Source organism: Podarcis raffonei, chromosome 1 (assembly GCF_027172205.1).
Source record: "Podarcis raffonei isolate rPodRaf1 chromosome 1, rPodRaf1.pri, whole genome shotgun sequence".
NCBI classification, from domain to species: Eukaryota; Metazoa; Chordata; class Lepidosauria; order Squamata; family Lacertidae; genus Podarcis; species Podarcis raffonei.
Window position 1 is genome coordinate 138,985,192 of NC_070602.1, and position 15,811 is coordinate 139,001,002.

Consider the following 15,811-nt stretch of genomic DNA (forward strand, 5'->3'; position numbering starts at 1 on the left):
GTAAATAAGCCCAATCAGAGCGTTATTATCATCTTGTTATGTAGATGGAAACCAAAACACCGTTTTGCTTCAGTTAGGAGTGATTCTGGTGCGCACCCAAAAAACACGATCCGAATTGAAAGAAGCCCACTCAAAGCTTATTCGTCTTCTTTCTACGCATATGGAATGGATTTGAAGGTGTTTTGTTATTTTGGTCTCGTTACATACACTTTGCGATTTTTGGTTCAATGTGCATTAACACCATACAACACGACTTGAAATAAGCGAAATTCAAGGTTCTTCTTTCTATGTAGATGGAAGCCAAATCAACCCTGTTTTGCTTTGTTTAAGCTGATTACACTTCGCTTTGCTATTTGTGGGAGAACGAACACCGAAAGAACAACCCAAACTTATATGTCCTCTTTCTATTGAGATGGAACCAAAACACCTATGCTTGATTTGGGCTGAAAACAAACATTTCATTCTGCGATTTTTGGTTGAATGTGCATTCTAACCCCAAAAACACCAATTTTTAAATAAGCCCAATCAGAGCGTTATTATCATCTTTTTATGTAGATGGAAACCAAAACACCGTTTTGCTTCAGTTAGGAGTGATTCTGGTGCGCACCCAAAAAACACGATGCGAATTGAAATAAGCCCACTCAAAGCTTATTCGTCTTTTTTCTATGCATTTGGGAGCGATAAGTAGGTGTTTTGTTATTTTGGTCTCGTTACAAACACTTTGCGATTTTTGGCTCAATGTGCATTAACACCATAGAACACGAAATAAGCGAAATCCAAGATTTTTCTTTCTATGTAGATGGAACCCAAAACAACCTGTTTTGCTTCGTTTAGGCTTATCACACTTTGCTATTTGTGGGAGAACGAACACCGAAAGAACAATCCAAGCTTATATGTCCTCTTTCTATTGAGATCGAACCAAAACACCTATGCTTGATTTGGGCTGAAAACAAACATTTCATTCTGCGATTTTTGGTTGAATGTGCATTCCAACTCCTAAAACACCAATTTTAAATAAGCCCAGTCAGAGCCTTATTATCATCCTGTTATGTAGATGGAAACCAAAACACCGTTTTGCTTCAGTTAGGAGTGATTCTGGTGCGCACCCAAAAAACACGATCCGAATTGAAAGAAGCCCACTCAAAGCTTATTCGTCTTCTTTCTACGCATATGGAATGGATTTGAAGGTGTTTTGTTATTTTGTCTCGTTACATACACTTTGCGATTTTTGGTTCAAAGTGCATTAACACCATACAACACGACTTGAAATAAGCGAAATTCAAGGTTCTTCTTTCTATGTAGATGGAAGCCAAATCAACCCTGTTTTGCTTTGTTTAAGCTGATTACACTTCGCTTTGCTATTTGTGGAGAACGAACACCGAAAGAACAACCCAAACTTATATGTCCTCTTTCAATAGAGATGGAACCAAAACACCTATGCTTGATTTGGGCTGAAAACAAACATTTCATTCTGCGATTTTTGGTTGAATGTGCATTCCAACCCCAAAAACACCAATTTTAAATAAGCCCAATCAGAGCGTTATTATCATCTTTTTATGTAGATGGAAACTGTCAGGGAATCAGGAGCAGGAGCACTGGGGAGAGAGGATTGGGAGAGCGAAGGGGAAGAATCTGAGGGCAGCGTAGGGGAGTATGACAGTGGCCCGAGAGATTCCATGAGCTTCTCCAGCGAATCAGAAGATTCCCAGAAGGGGGCGCCGATGGTCAGGGCAAGGGGGGTCCCAGGGGGGACGCACCAGAAACAAGGAGCCAGAGGGGAACCCCAAAGCAGCAGTGGAGGATCGGGACCAGTTTCCCCACCAGAGCATAGTGGGGGGGAGGAGTCACATGTGTCAGGGCCAGCGTCTCCTCCAGAGAGGGAGTCAGGGCTGACCACGCCTCCATCGGAGAGTGGGGGAACGGAATTGAGGTCAGTTGCAGCTAGCCCCCCCGAAGGGGGAAGCAGTGGCAGCAGCAGTGAAACGGTCAGGAGGAAAGCTGCTGGCTGGGTGCGCGCGCCAAGTTCAAATGTGCAGGCGCGCGGAACAGCAGGAGACCCGGATGGGGAACCAGCTCCTAAAGCCCGCCGGAGGGAGGGAGAAGGCTCAGGGGAATCAGCGGGAGAAGAGGCTAGAAAGGGCGGAACCCCGGCGGGCAGGCGGACCCAGAGGAGGAAGGAGCAGCGGAGAAGGTGGAGCAAGGCTAGGATCTTAAATTGGTGTCAGGGGGGAGGAGACTCAGACGGAGCATCAGTGGTCTGACACTTTAGACGTGGGGCTGCGCGCTGCGGCTCTGGAAGTGAAACTGAACTTCAATAAAGACTTTTATACTTAACAACGAAGCAGCGTTGGTCCTTTGTGAGCTGGGACCTAGGGTAGCCCTGACAGTATGCTCCGTCTCTTATAAAAACCTCGCAGCGTGAGTTGGTGCAGCGAGGGGCAAGACTTGGTGTTTTGCGAGCTCACGAAGATAGGCAAAGATGACTACAGAGAGCCAGGTGAAAGAACTGCAAGAAGCAGTCACGACGCTTTACGCAGAAGTAGCAGCATCCAGGAAAAGAGAAGAAGAAGCAGTAGCGCTCTGCCGGGATCTGCAGGCCAGGTGGGACCGTTGGGGGAAAGAGGGGCTGCCAGGACCCAAACCGGAGGGAGTTGGCCTCGGGAAGAGGGGGGGCAGCCTAGTAGCCCACTTTGATGGGAACCTGCAGCAATACCCTAACTTCAGAGCTGACGTGGTTTACGCGCTCAATTTGCTTCGGAAAGACTTTAGAGATGAGGAAGAGAAGGTGGGCTTCATAATCACTCATTTGCATGGGGAAGCAAAAGCGTGGCTGCGGAATTTGTGGCGCGAAAAAGACCCCGCCCTCAAAGATTCCGATGCATTTATCAAAGCTATGGACGCTTGCTTTAAATCTACGGTAGATGTAGATATTGCTCGGAGGGAAATGCATGGACTACAGCAAGGGAAAGCGACGGTGAGGCAATATCACTCGCGCTTTTTTGCCTTACTGAACGTGCTGGGCTGGGAGAAGGACTCTATTGCTGTCAGAGACCTGTTCTGGGAGGGGCTAAGTGGAGAGGTGAAAGATGAGCTGGCAAGAGGGGAACGGCCCCAAAGTACCCAAGAAGTTGCCCAAAGAGCGTTGGCGATTGGTGTGCGCCTGGAAGGACGCCCTTGGAGCAGGGAGGAAGGACGTAAGGCAAGCACCCCAGCCAGGACAACCCCTTTCTTTCCCAGAGAGGCGGGGCGGGCGCTGTCCATGCCTCCTTTGGGAAGGGGAGAAGAGCCGATGGAGATTGGTGGTGCCAGGGCTCAGACTGCCAGCAGAGCCCAAACACCGGGAGCAGTCAAGGGGAAGGCTCCTAGAGGGACCAGGAAGTGTTACATCTGCGACAGTGCACAGCACATGGCCAAAGAGTGTCCCCAGAGGCTCCAGAAGCACACTGCAGCCTCAGCAACAGTAAAGGGAACAGGTGAGCAGCCGAAACAGCTGCAGGGGGAAGAAGAAGCCTGGTTGGAAACAGAGCCACTGGGGCCCAACCAGGCAAGTCAGTGAAGCAGTCCCCAGAGATTTTACAGCCCACAGACCCCCTCCCACCCAAACCAGTGGTGCAACTCACCGCATCGCTCCAGTTGCCCAATGGGCACACCATGCAAGTACCAATAACCATTGACTCTGGGAGCAACGCAGACTTTATTGGAGTGGACTTTATCAAGCAACATCGCATAGCACTCATGCCAGCCACGATGCCCCTAAACGTCGTCACGGTCGATGGCAGGAAGCTACTGGGAGGAGAGGTGGTACAGCAAACACCACCGATGGTGATGCAAATTGGAAACCACCGCGAAGTCATCAGCTTCAACGTCACCCACCTGTCGGACACGCCCATAGTGTTGGGTATGAGTTGGCTGGATAGGCACAGCCCGGCATTAGCATGGTACCAGCGGCAGTTGACCTTCTGCTCCTCCTACTGCGCAGAACACTGCATCCAGACCCGCCAGGAGGAGGAGGGGCAAGAGGATGAACCGCAGCTACACCTAGGCATGGTGCAAGCGGTACCCAACAAGTACAAGGAGTTTTTGGAGGTCTTCTGCGAGAGGGAAGCGGATAAGCTGCCTCCCCACAGGCCTGACGACTGCAAGATTGACCTCCTGCCGGGAGCGACGCTGCCGACTGGGAAACTGTATTCCATGTCTGAAGATGAACGGCAAGAACTCAGGGAGTTCATAGATCACAACTTGAAGCGGGGGTTCATCCAAGAATCTAAAGCAGTGGGGGGCAGTCCCGTGTTTTTCGTGAAGAAGAAGGACACGCCCCAACGGAGACTCATAGTTGATTATAGGACCATAAATTCCAAAACAAAGCCCGCAGCATTCCCCATGCCCAAGATCGACGACCTGCTCGCGACGGTGAGGAAGGGACGGATCTTCACCAAGTTGGATCTACGAGGGGCGTACAACCTTATACGCATGCGGGAGGGCGATGAGTGGAAGACAGCCATGTTTACACCTTTAGGCACCTATGAATATCGCGTAATGCCTTTTGGTCTGCAAAATGGCTCCCATACCTTCCAAGCTTTCATGCATCACGTGTTAGCGGGACTCCTCTACAAGAAGTGCGTCTGCTTCCTGGACGACATCCTGATCTTCTCGGAATCGCAGGAGGCTCACGAGAGGGACGTCAAGGAGGTCCTGCAGAGGCTACGGGAGCACAGACTTTACGCCAAATTAGAGAAGTGCCAGTTCGACATGACGGAGGTGGATTTTCTGGGCTATAAGCTGTCCGACAAGGGACTTGCCATGGACAGCGCCAAGGTCCGCGCGGTGTTGGACTGGAAGAGCCCGCGCAATCGGAAGGAGGTCCAGAGGTTCGTCGGCTTCGCCAACTTTTATCGCAAGTTCATCAAAGGGTTCGCGAAGGAGACGGCGGCCATCACGGACACCCTCAGCTCCAAGAAGAAGAAGTTCACCTGGACGGACCAGGCGGAGCAGTCCTTTCGGAGACTCAAGCGTCTCTTCGCGTCCGAAGAACAGCTGCTACATGTAAACCCCAGCAGACCAATGAGGGTTGAGACGGACGCCTCAGACAGAGCGGTGGGGGCCGTCCTGTTGCAGCAAGATCCGCAAGGGGAATGGAGGCCGTGCGCATTCTACTCCAGGAAACTCAGCAAGGCGGAACAGAACTACACCATCTGGGACAGGGAGTTGCTGGCCATTCATGCAGCTTTCAAGGCGTGGCGGCACTTCCTCGTTGGAGCCAGACACACAGTGCAAGTCCGCACGGACCATAAGAACCTGGAGTACTGGCGCACGGCGCGGTTCCTGAACCAGAGACACATCCGCTGGGCGGAGTTCTTTGCGGATTTCGATTTCCGGATAGAATACATCCCGGGAGACAACAACGTCATGGCGGATGCACTATCCAGGAAGCCGCAGTACCTCGAGGAAGCGGCGCCGGTGGCGGCCAAGCACATTTTCGCACCGAAAGCGTGGGCGTGCGCTTCAGCTGCCGTGGACCTGGACGCGGTGCGTCGAGCGCTGCAGACGGATTCGTTCGCACAATCCAAGATGGAGGAGGTGCGAAAAGGCACAGCGAAGGACGACGAGTTCCAGATACGAGACGGACTGCTCATCCGCAAAGGGGCTCTCTACGTGCCCGGAGACGACCTCCGCGCGAAAGTCTTGCAGCAGCTACACGACGCGCCCAGCGCTGGGCACTTCGGCAAGGACAAAACGGCGGAATTAGTAACCAGAGACTTTTGGTGGCCCAAGGTGAGGGGAGAAGTCGCGGATTACGTCTCCAGGTGTGACACCTGCCAAAGGGCCAAGCCAGTACACAGGAAGCCGGCGGGTCTACTAGAACCCCTACAGACGCCGCTCGAACCGTGGGAGAGAGTGGCCCTGGACTTTGTCACAGATCTGCCCAGCTCGCGAGGCAAAACAGCGGTGCTCGTGGTCGTAGACATGTTCACCAAGATGGCGCACTTTATTCCGTGCGCGAAGGTGGCCACAGCGGAACAGACCGCCAAGCTGTTCATAGACCACGTGTTCAAAGCTCACGGCTTGCCGCGGTCCATCCTGTCCGACCGGGGTCGCCAATTCGTCTCGAGCTTCTGGCAGAAGCTGCTGGGCATCCTGAACGTCAAGATCAACTTAGCGTCGGCACGACACCCGCAGACCAACGGACAAGCGGAGAGGGTCAACGCCATCATGCAGCAGTACCTGCGATGCTACGCCAATCAACAACCCTCGACCTGGGTGGACTACCTACCGCTGGCCGAGTTTGCCTACAACAACACGAAGCACGGGTCTACGGGAGTGACACCGTTCTTCGCCAATAATGGGCGGCATCCCAGAACTTTCCCGGGGTTAGAGACGAAGGGGGAGGGGGAGCCAAGGGGAGCAGAGCACTTAGCAGCAGAGTTACAGGAGGTCCACGAGCAACTCCGAAGGCAATTGGAACTGGCGAAACACGCCTACAAAATGCAGGCAGACAAGCACAGGAGGGTCGGGGAGGACATCCAGGTGGGGGACTGGGTCTGGTTAGCAGCCCAGGCAGTGCCGGCCAGGACGCTAGCTAAGAGGAAGCTCAAGCACAAGCAGCTGGGACCTTACCAGGTCGCGGCACAAATCAATCCAGTGGCCTTCCGGTTGACACTCCCGGAGGGCTCCAGAATGCACCCAGTCTTTCATAGGTCAGTGCTCACACCCTACAGGGAACCCCACAGGTTTCAGGCGACAGGGAACGCGCCAGACACACTTAGTGAATCTCCGAAGAGGGAGGGGTCACGGAGGGCGACGCCACTCAACGAGGTCACGGAGATTTTGGACTCGAGGTGGGGGGAAGAGGGGGTGGAATACCTCCTCGCCAGGGAAGGTACCCCAGCCAGTGCCAACAGGTGGGTACCGTGCTATGCCGTGGAGGAGCACTATCTTAAAGACGAGTTCCATGCACTCTTCCCACACAGACCTATGCCGGCAGAGTTTTTCGACGACTGGCTCTTCACACCCACACTGTCAGCCAGTACGTTCCAGGGTTTTTCATCAGCTGAAGAGATGACGCCGGACACTAGCTCCTCGGAGGGGTCTCTCTCGGGGTTTGCCACAGACCGCTCCTATTGGTGGGACACTCAACCGGAGGTGGGGTGGCACAGGGAGCTGCTGCGGGGACCTTTGCAAGCAGTCTCACCAGAGGTACCCGGGGGAGGGGAGGACATGGACGTGTTGGGGGAGGATCCTGGATTTGAGCACATCAGCAGAGAGATGGAAGCAGAGGAAATCGACGTCGACGAGCCCGTTGCGGTTGGGCCGGATCCAGTGGACCGGCTACACACCAGGGGGGAAGAATGGTATCCCGCACTCACACCCACAGGACTGGAGCACCCGGAACCCACACCCGAAGAGGGGGAGGGGGGAAGGGGGGGCTTCGAGGGGGGGATGGATGTCAGGGAATCAGGAGCAGGAGCACTGGGGAGAGAGGATTGGGAGAGCGAAGGGGAAGAATCTGAGGGCAGCGTAGGGGAGTATGACAGTGGCCCGAGAGATTCCATGAGCTTCTCCAGCGAATCAGAAGATTCCCAGAAGGGGGCGCCGATGGTCAGGGCAAGGGGGGTCCCAGGGGGGACGCACCAGAAACAAGGAGCCAGAGGGGAACCCCAAAGCAGCAGTGGAGGATCGGGACCAGTTTCCCCACCAGAGCATAGTGGGGGGGAGGAGTCACATGTGTCAGGGCCAGCGTCTCCTCCAGAGAGGGAGTCAGGGCTGACCACGCCTCCATCGGAGAGTGGGGGAACGGAAGGGAGGTCAGTTGCAGCTAGCCCCCCCGAAGGGGGAAGCAGTGGCAGCAGCAGTGAAACGGTCAGGAGGAAAGCTGCTGGCTGGGCGCGCGCGCCAAGTTCAAATGTGCAGGCGCGCGGAACAGCAGGAGACCCGGATGGGGAACCAGCTCCTAAAGCCCGCCGGAAGGAGGGAGAAGGTTCAGGGGAATCAGCGGGAGAAGAGGCTAGAAAGGGCGGAACCCCGGCGGGCAGGCGGACCCAGAGGAGGAAGGAGCAGCGGAGAAGGTGGAGCAAGGCTAGGATCTTAAATTGGTGTCAGGGGGGAGGAGACTCAGACGGAGCATCAGTGGTCTGACACTTTAGACGTGGGGCTGCGCGCTGCGGCTCTGGAAGTGAAACTGAACTTCAATAAAGACTTTTATACTTAACAACGAAGCAGCGTTGGTCCTTTGTGAGCTGGGACCTAGGGTAGCCCTGACAGAAACCAAAACACCGTTTTGCTTCAGTTAGGAGTGATTCTGGTGCGCACCCAAAAAACACGATCCGAATTGAAATAAGCCCACTCAAAGCTTATTCGTCTTCTTTCTACGCATATGGAATGGATTTGAAGGTGTTTTGTTATTTTGGTCTTGTTACATACACTGCGATTTTTGGTTCAATGTGCATTAACACCATACAAAACGACTTGAAATAAGCGAAATTCAAGGTTCTTCTTTCTATGTAGATGGAAGCCAAATCAACACTGTTTTGCTTTGTTTAAGCTGACTACACTTCGCTTTGCTATTTGTGCTTGAACGAACACCGAAAGAACAACCCAAACTTATATGTCCTCTTTCTATTGAGATCGAACCAAAGCACCTATGCTTGATTTGGGCTGAAAACAAACATTTCACTCTGCGATTTTGGGTTGAATGTGCATTCCAACCCCAAAAACACCAATTGTAAATAAGCCCAATCAGAGCGTTATTATCATCTTGTTATGTAGATGGAAACCAAAACACCGTTTTGCTTCGGGAGTGATTCTGGTGCTGTCAGAGGCTCAGGAGCAGAAGAGCAGGGGAGAGAGCAAATAGAGAGCGGAGGAGAGGAATCAGAGGGGAGCGTAGGGGAATATGACAGTGGACCGAGAGATTCCATGAGCTTCTCCAGCGAATCAGAAGATTCCCAGGAGGGGGCGCCTATGGTAAGGGCGAGGCGAATCCCAGAGGGGACGATCCATAAACAGGGAACCAGAGGGGAGTCCCAAAGGAGTAGCGGAGAAGTAGGGCCAGTTCCCCCACCAGAGCACAGTGGGGGAGAAGAGGCATGGGAGTCAGGACCAGCGTCTCCTCCATCGGGGAGTGGGGAGACGGAGGGAAGGGCAGGTCCAGCTAGCCTCCCCGAAAGGGGGAGCAGTGACACAAGTGTAACGGTCAGAAGGAAAGTGGGAGGCTGCGCGCGCACGCCAAGTTCAAATGTGGAGGAGCGCGGGACAGCAGAAAACCCGGATTGGGAGCCAGGTCCTAAAGCCCGAAAGAGGGGGGAGGAGGAGTCGGGAGAATCAGCGTCAGAAGAATCTCGGAGGGCAGAGACTCCGACTAGCAGAAGGACCCAGAGAAAGAAGGAACAGAGGAAGAGGTGGAGTAAAGCTAGAATCTTAAGCTGGTGTCAGGGGGGCGGAGATTCAGATGGGACTTCTATGATCTGACGGATAGATGTAGCGTTGCGCGCTGCACGTCTGGAAATGAGACTGAACTTCAATAAAGACTTTTGAACTTGAGCAAGAAGCAGCGTTGGTCTTGTGTGAGCTGGGACCTTGGGCAGCGCGGACAGTAAGTCCCATCTCAAATAAACTCTGCGAGCTCACGGAGATAGGCAAAGATGACGACTGAGGAAAAAGTCAAGCAATTGCAGGAAGCGGTGTCAGCGCTCTACGCAGAATTAGCTGCGTCTAGGAAAAAAGAAGAAGACACAGCTGCGCTCTGCCAGGATCTGCAAGCCAGGTGGGACAAATGGGGAAAGGAGGGGCAGCTGGGAGCCAAGCCGGAGGGAGTTAGCCTCGGGAAAAGGGGGGCAAGCCTTGTGACCCATTTTGACGGGAACCTGCAGCAGTACCCTAACTTCAGAGCAGAAGTAGTCTTCGCGCTCAATTTGCTTCGGAAAGATTTTAGAGATGAGGAGGAGAAAGTGGGTTTCATAATCACTCATCTGCATGGGGAAGCTAAGTCGTGGCTGCGAACTTTGCTACGCGAAAATGACCCCGCCCTCAAAGATTCAAGCGCTTTTATTGGAGCCATGGACGCTTGCTTTAAATCGACGGTGGATGTGGATGTCGCTAGAAGGGAAATGCATGGATTGCGACAAGGGAGAGCGACGGTGCGCCAGTATCATTCCCGCTTTTTTGGGTTAGTAAATGTGCTGGGCTGGCAGAAGGACTCAGCTGCCGTCAGGGATCTGTTCTGGGAGGGGCTGAATGGAGCCGTTAAAGATGAACTGGCGAGGGGGGAGAGACCCCAAAATACAACAGAAGTAGTCCAAAGGGCGCTTGCAATTGGGGTGCGCCTGGAAGAACGCCCGTGGAGCAGGGAGGAGGGGCGAAGAGCAAACACGTCAGTTAGAACGACTCCCTTCCTACCCAGAGAGACAGAGCGCGCTCAGTCCACGCCTCCTCTCATAAGTGGAGAGGAGCCAATGGAAATCGGAGGTGCAAGGGCTCAGACAGCAAGCAGAGCCCAGACACCAGGAGCAGTCAAGGCGAAGGCTCCTAGAGGGAGCAGGAAGTGTTACATCTGCGACAGTGCACAGCACATGGCGAAAGAGTGTCCCCAGAGGCTCCAGAAGCACACTGCAGCCTCAGCAACTGTTAAAGGAGGAATTCAGCAGGGAGTTGAGCAGCAGGGAAAAGGCGACGCCTGGTTGGAGATGGAGGCTCTGGGGCTCAACCAGGCGAGTCAGTGAAACAGTCCCCAGAGATTTTGCAGCCCACAGACCCCCTCCCACCCAAACCAGTGGTGCAACTCACTGCATCGCTCCAGCTGCCCGATGGGCTCACCCTGGAGGTCCCTATTACCATTGACTCTGGTAGCAACGCAGACTTTGTAGGGTTGGACTTCGTCAAGCAGCATCGCATAGCACTCCTGCCAGCCACGATGCCCCTAAATGTTGTCACGGTAGATGGCAGGAAGATACTGGGAGGAGAGGTGGTACAGCAAACACCGCCTCTGGTGATGCAAATTGGAAACCACCGCGAAGTCATCAGTTTCAACGTCACCCACCTGTCGGACACGCCCATAGTGTTGGGCATGAGTTGGCTGGATAGGCACAGCCCGGCATTAGCGTGGTACCAGCGGCAATTGACCTTCTGCTCTTCCTACTGCGCAGCGCACTGCATCCAGACCTGCCAGGAAGGAGAGGGGCAAGAGGATGCACCGCAGCTACACCTAGGCGTGGTGCAAGCGGTGCCCAACAAGTACAAGGACTTTTTGGAAGTCTTCTGCGAGAAGGAAGCAGACAAGCTGCCTCCCCACAGACCCTACGACTGCAAGATTGACCTCCTGCCAGGGGCGACGCTGCCAACTGGGAAACTGTACTCCATGTCTGAAGACGAAATGCAAGAACTCAGGGAGTTCATAGATCGCAATTTGAAGCGGGGATTCATCCGGGAATCCAAAGCAGTGGGGGGCAGTCCCGTGTTTTTCGTGAAGAAGAGAGACACGCCCGAACGGAGGCTCATAGTGGATTATAGAATCATCAATTCCAGGACAAAGCCCACAGCATTCCCCATGCCCAAAATTGACGACCTGCTCGCGACGGTGAGGAAGGGACGGATCTTCACCAAGTTGGATTTACGAGGGGCCTACAACCTTATACGCATGCGGGAGGGCGACGAGTGGAAGACGGCCATGTTTACGCCTTTAGGAACCTATGAATACAGAGTCATGCCGTTTGGTCTCCAAAATGGCTCCCATTGTTTCCAAGCTTTCATGCACCACGTGCTAGCGGGACTCCTCTACAAGAAGTGCGTCTGCTTTTTAGATGATATCCTGATCTTTTCGGACTCGCAGGAGGCGCACGAGGAGGACGTCAAGGAGGTCCTGCAGAGACTACGGGAGCACAGACTTTACGCCAAACTGGAGAAGTGCCAGTTCGACACGACAGAGGTGGATTTCCTGGGCTACAAGCTGTCCGACAAGGGACTTGCCATGGACAGCGCCAAGGTCCGCTCAGTGTTGGACTGGAAGAGCCCGCGCAACCGGAAGGAGGTCCAGAAGTTCGTCGGTTTCGCCAACTTTTATCGCAAGTTCATCAAGGGGTTCGCGAAGGAGACAGCGGCCATCACGGACACCCTCAGCTCCAAGAAGAAGAAGTTCACCTGGACGGACCAGGCGGAGCAGTCCTTTCGGAGGCTCAAGCGTCTCTTCGCGTCCGAAGAACAGCTGCTACACGTAAACCCCAGCAAACCGATGAGGGTTGAAACGGACGCCTCGGACAGAGCGGTGGGGGCGGTCCTGTTGCAGCAAGATCCGCAAGGGGACTGGAGACCGTGCGCATTCTACTCCAGGAAGCTCAGCACGTCGGAGCAGAACTACACCATCTGGGACAGGGAGTTGCTGGCCATTCATGCAGCTTTCAAGGCGTGGCGGCACTTCCTCGTCGGAGCCAGACACACGGTGCAGGTTCGCACGGACCACAAGAACCTGGAGTACTGGCGCACGGCGAAATTCCTGAACCAGAGACACATCCGCTGGGCGGAGTTCTTTGCAGATTTCGATTTCCGGATAGAATACATCCCGGGAGACAACAACGTCATGGCGGATGCGCTATCCAGGAAGCCGCAGTATCTCGAGGAAGCGGCACCGGCAGCGGCCAAACACATTTTCGCACCAGAGGTGTGGGCGTGCGCTTCAGCCGCAGTGGACCTGGACGCAGTCCGTCGTGCGCTACAGGCGGATTCGTTTGCGCAAACCAAGATGGAGGAGGTGCGAAACGGCACAGCGAGGGACGACGAGTTCCAGATACGCGACGGACTACTCCTCCGCAAAGGGGCTCTCTACGTACCGGGAGAAGACCTTCGCGCGAGAGTCTTGCAGCAGCTGCACGACGCGCCCAGCGCTGGGCACTTCGGCAAGGACAAGACGGCGGAATTAGTCACCAGGGACTTTTGGTGGCCCAAGGTGCGGGGAGAAGTTGCGGATTACGTTTCCAGGTGTGACACCTGCCAAAGGGCCAAGCCAGTACACAGGAAGCCGGCGGGTCTGCTGGAACCGCTGCAGACGCCGCTCGAACCATGGGAGAAAGTGGCCCTGGACTTTGTTACAGATCTGCCCAGTTCGCGCGGCAAAACAGCAGTACTCGTGGTCGTAGACCTCTTCACCAAAATGGCGCATTTCATTCCGTGCGCGAAGGTGGCCACAGCGGAACAGACCGCCAAGCTGTTCATAGACCACGTGTTCAAAGCTCACGGCCTGCCGCGGTCCATCCTGTCCGACCGGGGCCGCCAATTCATCTCGAACTTTTGGCAGAAGCTGCTGGGCATCCTGAACGTCAAGATCAACTTAGCGTCGGCACGACACCCGCAGACCAACGGACAAGCGGAGAGGGTCAACGCCATCATGCAGCAGTACCTGCGATGCTACGCCAATCAACAGCCCTCGACCTGGGTGGACTACCTACCGCTAGCCGAGTTTGCCTACAACAACACGAAGCACGGGTCTACAGGGGTGACACCGTTCTTCGCCAACAATGGGCGCCACCCCAGAACCTTCCCGGGGTTGGAGACCGAGGCAGAGGGGGAGCCACGGGGGGCAGAGCACTTAGCCGCAGAGTTACAGGAGGTCCATGAGCAACTCCGAAGGCACTTGGAACTCGCGAAACACGCCTACAAGATGCAGGCAGACAGGCACAGGAGGGTTGGGGAAGACATACAGGTAGGGGACTGGGTCTGGTTAGCAGCTCAGGCAGTGCCGGCCAGAACGCTAGCTAAGAGGAAGCTAGGACACAAGCAGCTGGGACCTTACCAGGTCGCGGCACAAATCAATCCAGTGGCCTACCGGTTGACACTCCCGGAGGGCTCCAGAATGCACCCAGTCTTTCACAGGTCAGTGCTCACGCCTTACAAGGCGCCCCACAGGTTTCAGGCGCCAGGGACCGCACCAGCTCCACGTAGCCCATCGCCAGCAGGGGAGGGACCACAGAGGGCGACGCCACTCAACGAGGTCACAGAGATTTTGGACTCCAGATGGGGGGAAGAGGGAGTTGAATATCTCCTCGCCAGGGAGGGTACTCCGGCCAGCGCCAACGAGTGGGTGCCGTGCTACGCCGTGGAGGAGCACTATCTCAAAGACGAGTTCCATTCGATCTTCCCACACAGACCCATGCCGGCGGAGTATTTTGACGACTGGCTTTTCACACCCACACTGTCAGCCAGCACGTTCCAAGGTTTCTCCTCAGATGAGGAGCCGACGCCGGGGATGAGCTCCCCGGAGGGGTCGCTCTCGGGGTTTGCCACGGACCGCTCCTATTGGTGGGACACTCAACCAGAAGTGGGGTGGAGCAGGGAACTGCTGAGGGGGCCCTTGCACACAGCCTCACCCGAGGGACCGGGGGGAGAGGAGGACATGGACGTGTGGGGGGAGGATCTTGGTTTTGAGCACGACAGCAGAGAAATGGAAGCAGAGGAAGTCGACGTCGACGAACCCTTCGTGGGGGGGCCTGATCCCGCTGGACGGTTGCACACCAGGGAGAGAGAACGGAAGCCAGCACTCACACCCCCAGCGCTGGAGCACCTGGAACCCACACCCGAAGAGGGGGAGGGGGGAAGGGGGGGCTTCGAGGGGGGGATGGATGTCAGAGGCTCAGGAGCAGAAGAGCAGGGGAGAGAGCAAATAGAGAGCGGAGGAGAGGAATCAGAGGGGAGCGTAGGGGAATATGACAGTGGACCGAGAGATTCCATGAGCTTCTCCAGCGAATCAGAAGATTCCCAGGAGGGGGCGCCTATGGTAAGGGCGAGGCGAATCCCAGGGGGGACGATCCATAAGCAGGGAGCCGGAGGGGAGTCCCAAAGGAGTAGCGGAGGAGTGGGGCCAGTTCCCCCACCAGAGCACAGTGGGGGAGAAGAGGCATGGGAGTCAGGACCAGCGTCTCCTCCATCGGGGAGTGGGGAGACGGAGGGAAGGGCAGGTCCAGCTAGCCTCCCCGAAAGGGGGAGCAGTGACACAAGTGTAACGGTCAGAAGGAAAGTGGGAGGCTGCGCGCGCGCGCCAAGTTCAAATGTGGAGGAGCGCGGGACAGCAGAAAACCCGGATTGGGAGCCAGGTCCTAAAGCCCGAAAAAGGGGGGAGGAGGAGTCGGGAGAATCAGCGTCAGAAGAATCTCGGAGGGCAGAGACTCCGACTAGCAGAAGGACCCAGAGAAAGAAGGAACAGAGGAAGAGGTGGAGTAAAGCTAGAATCTTAAGCTGGTGTCAGGGGGGCGGAGATTCAGATGGGACTTCTATGATCTGACGGATAGATGTAGCGTTGCGCGCTGCACGTCTGGAAATGAGACTGAACTTCAATAAAGACTTTTGAACTTGAGCAAGAAGCAGCGTTGGTCTTGTGTGAGCTGGGACCTTGGGCAGCGCTGACAACACCATAGAACACGACTTGAAATAAGCGAAATTCAAGGTTCTTCTTTCTATGTAGATGGAAGCCAAATCAACACTGTTTTGCTTTGTTTAAGCTGATTACACTTCGCTTTGCTATTTGTGGGAGAACGAACACCGAAAGAACAACCCAAACTTATATGTCCTCTTTCTATTGAGATGGAACCAAAACACCTATGCTTGATTTGGGCTGAAAACAAACATTTCACTCTGCGATTTTGGGTTGAATGTGCATTCCAACCCCAAAAACACCAATTGTGAATAAGCCCAATCAGAGCGTTATTATCATCTTTTTATGTAGATGGAAACCAAAACACCATTTTGCTTCAGTTAGGAGTGATTCTGCTGCGCACCCAAAAAACTCGATCCGAATAGAAATAAGCCCACTCAAAGCTTATTCGTCTTCTTTCTA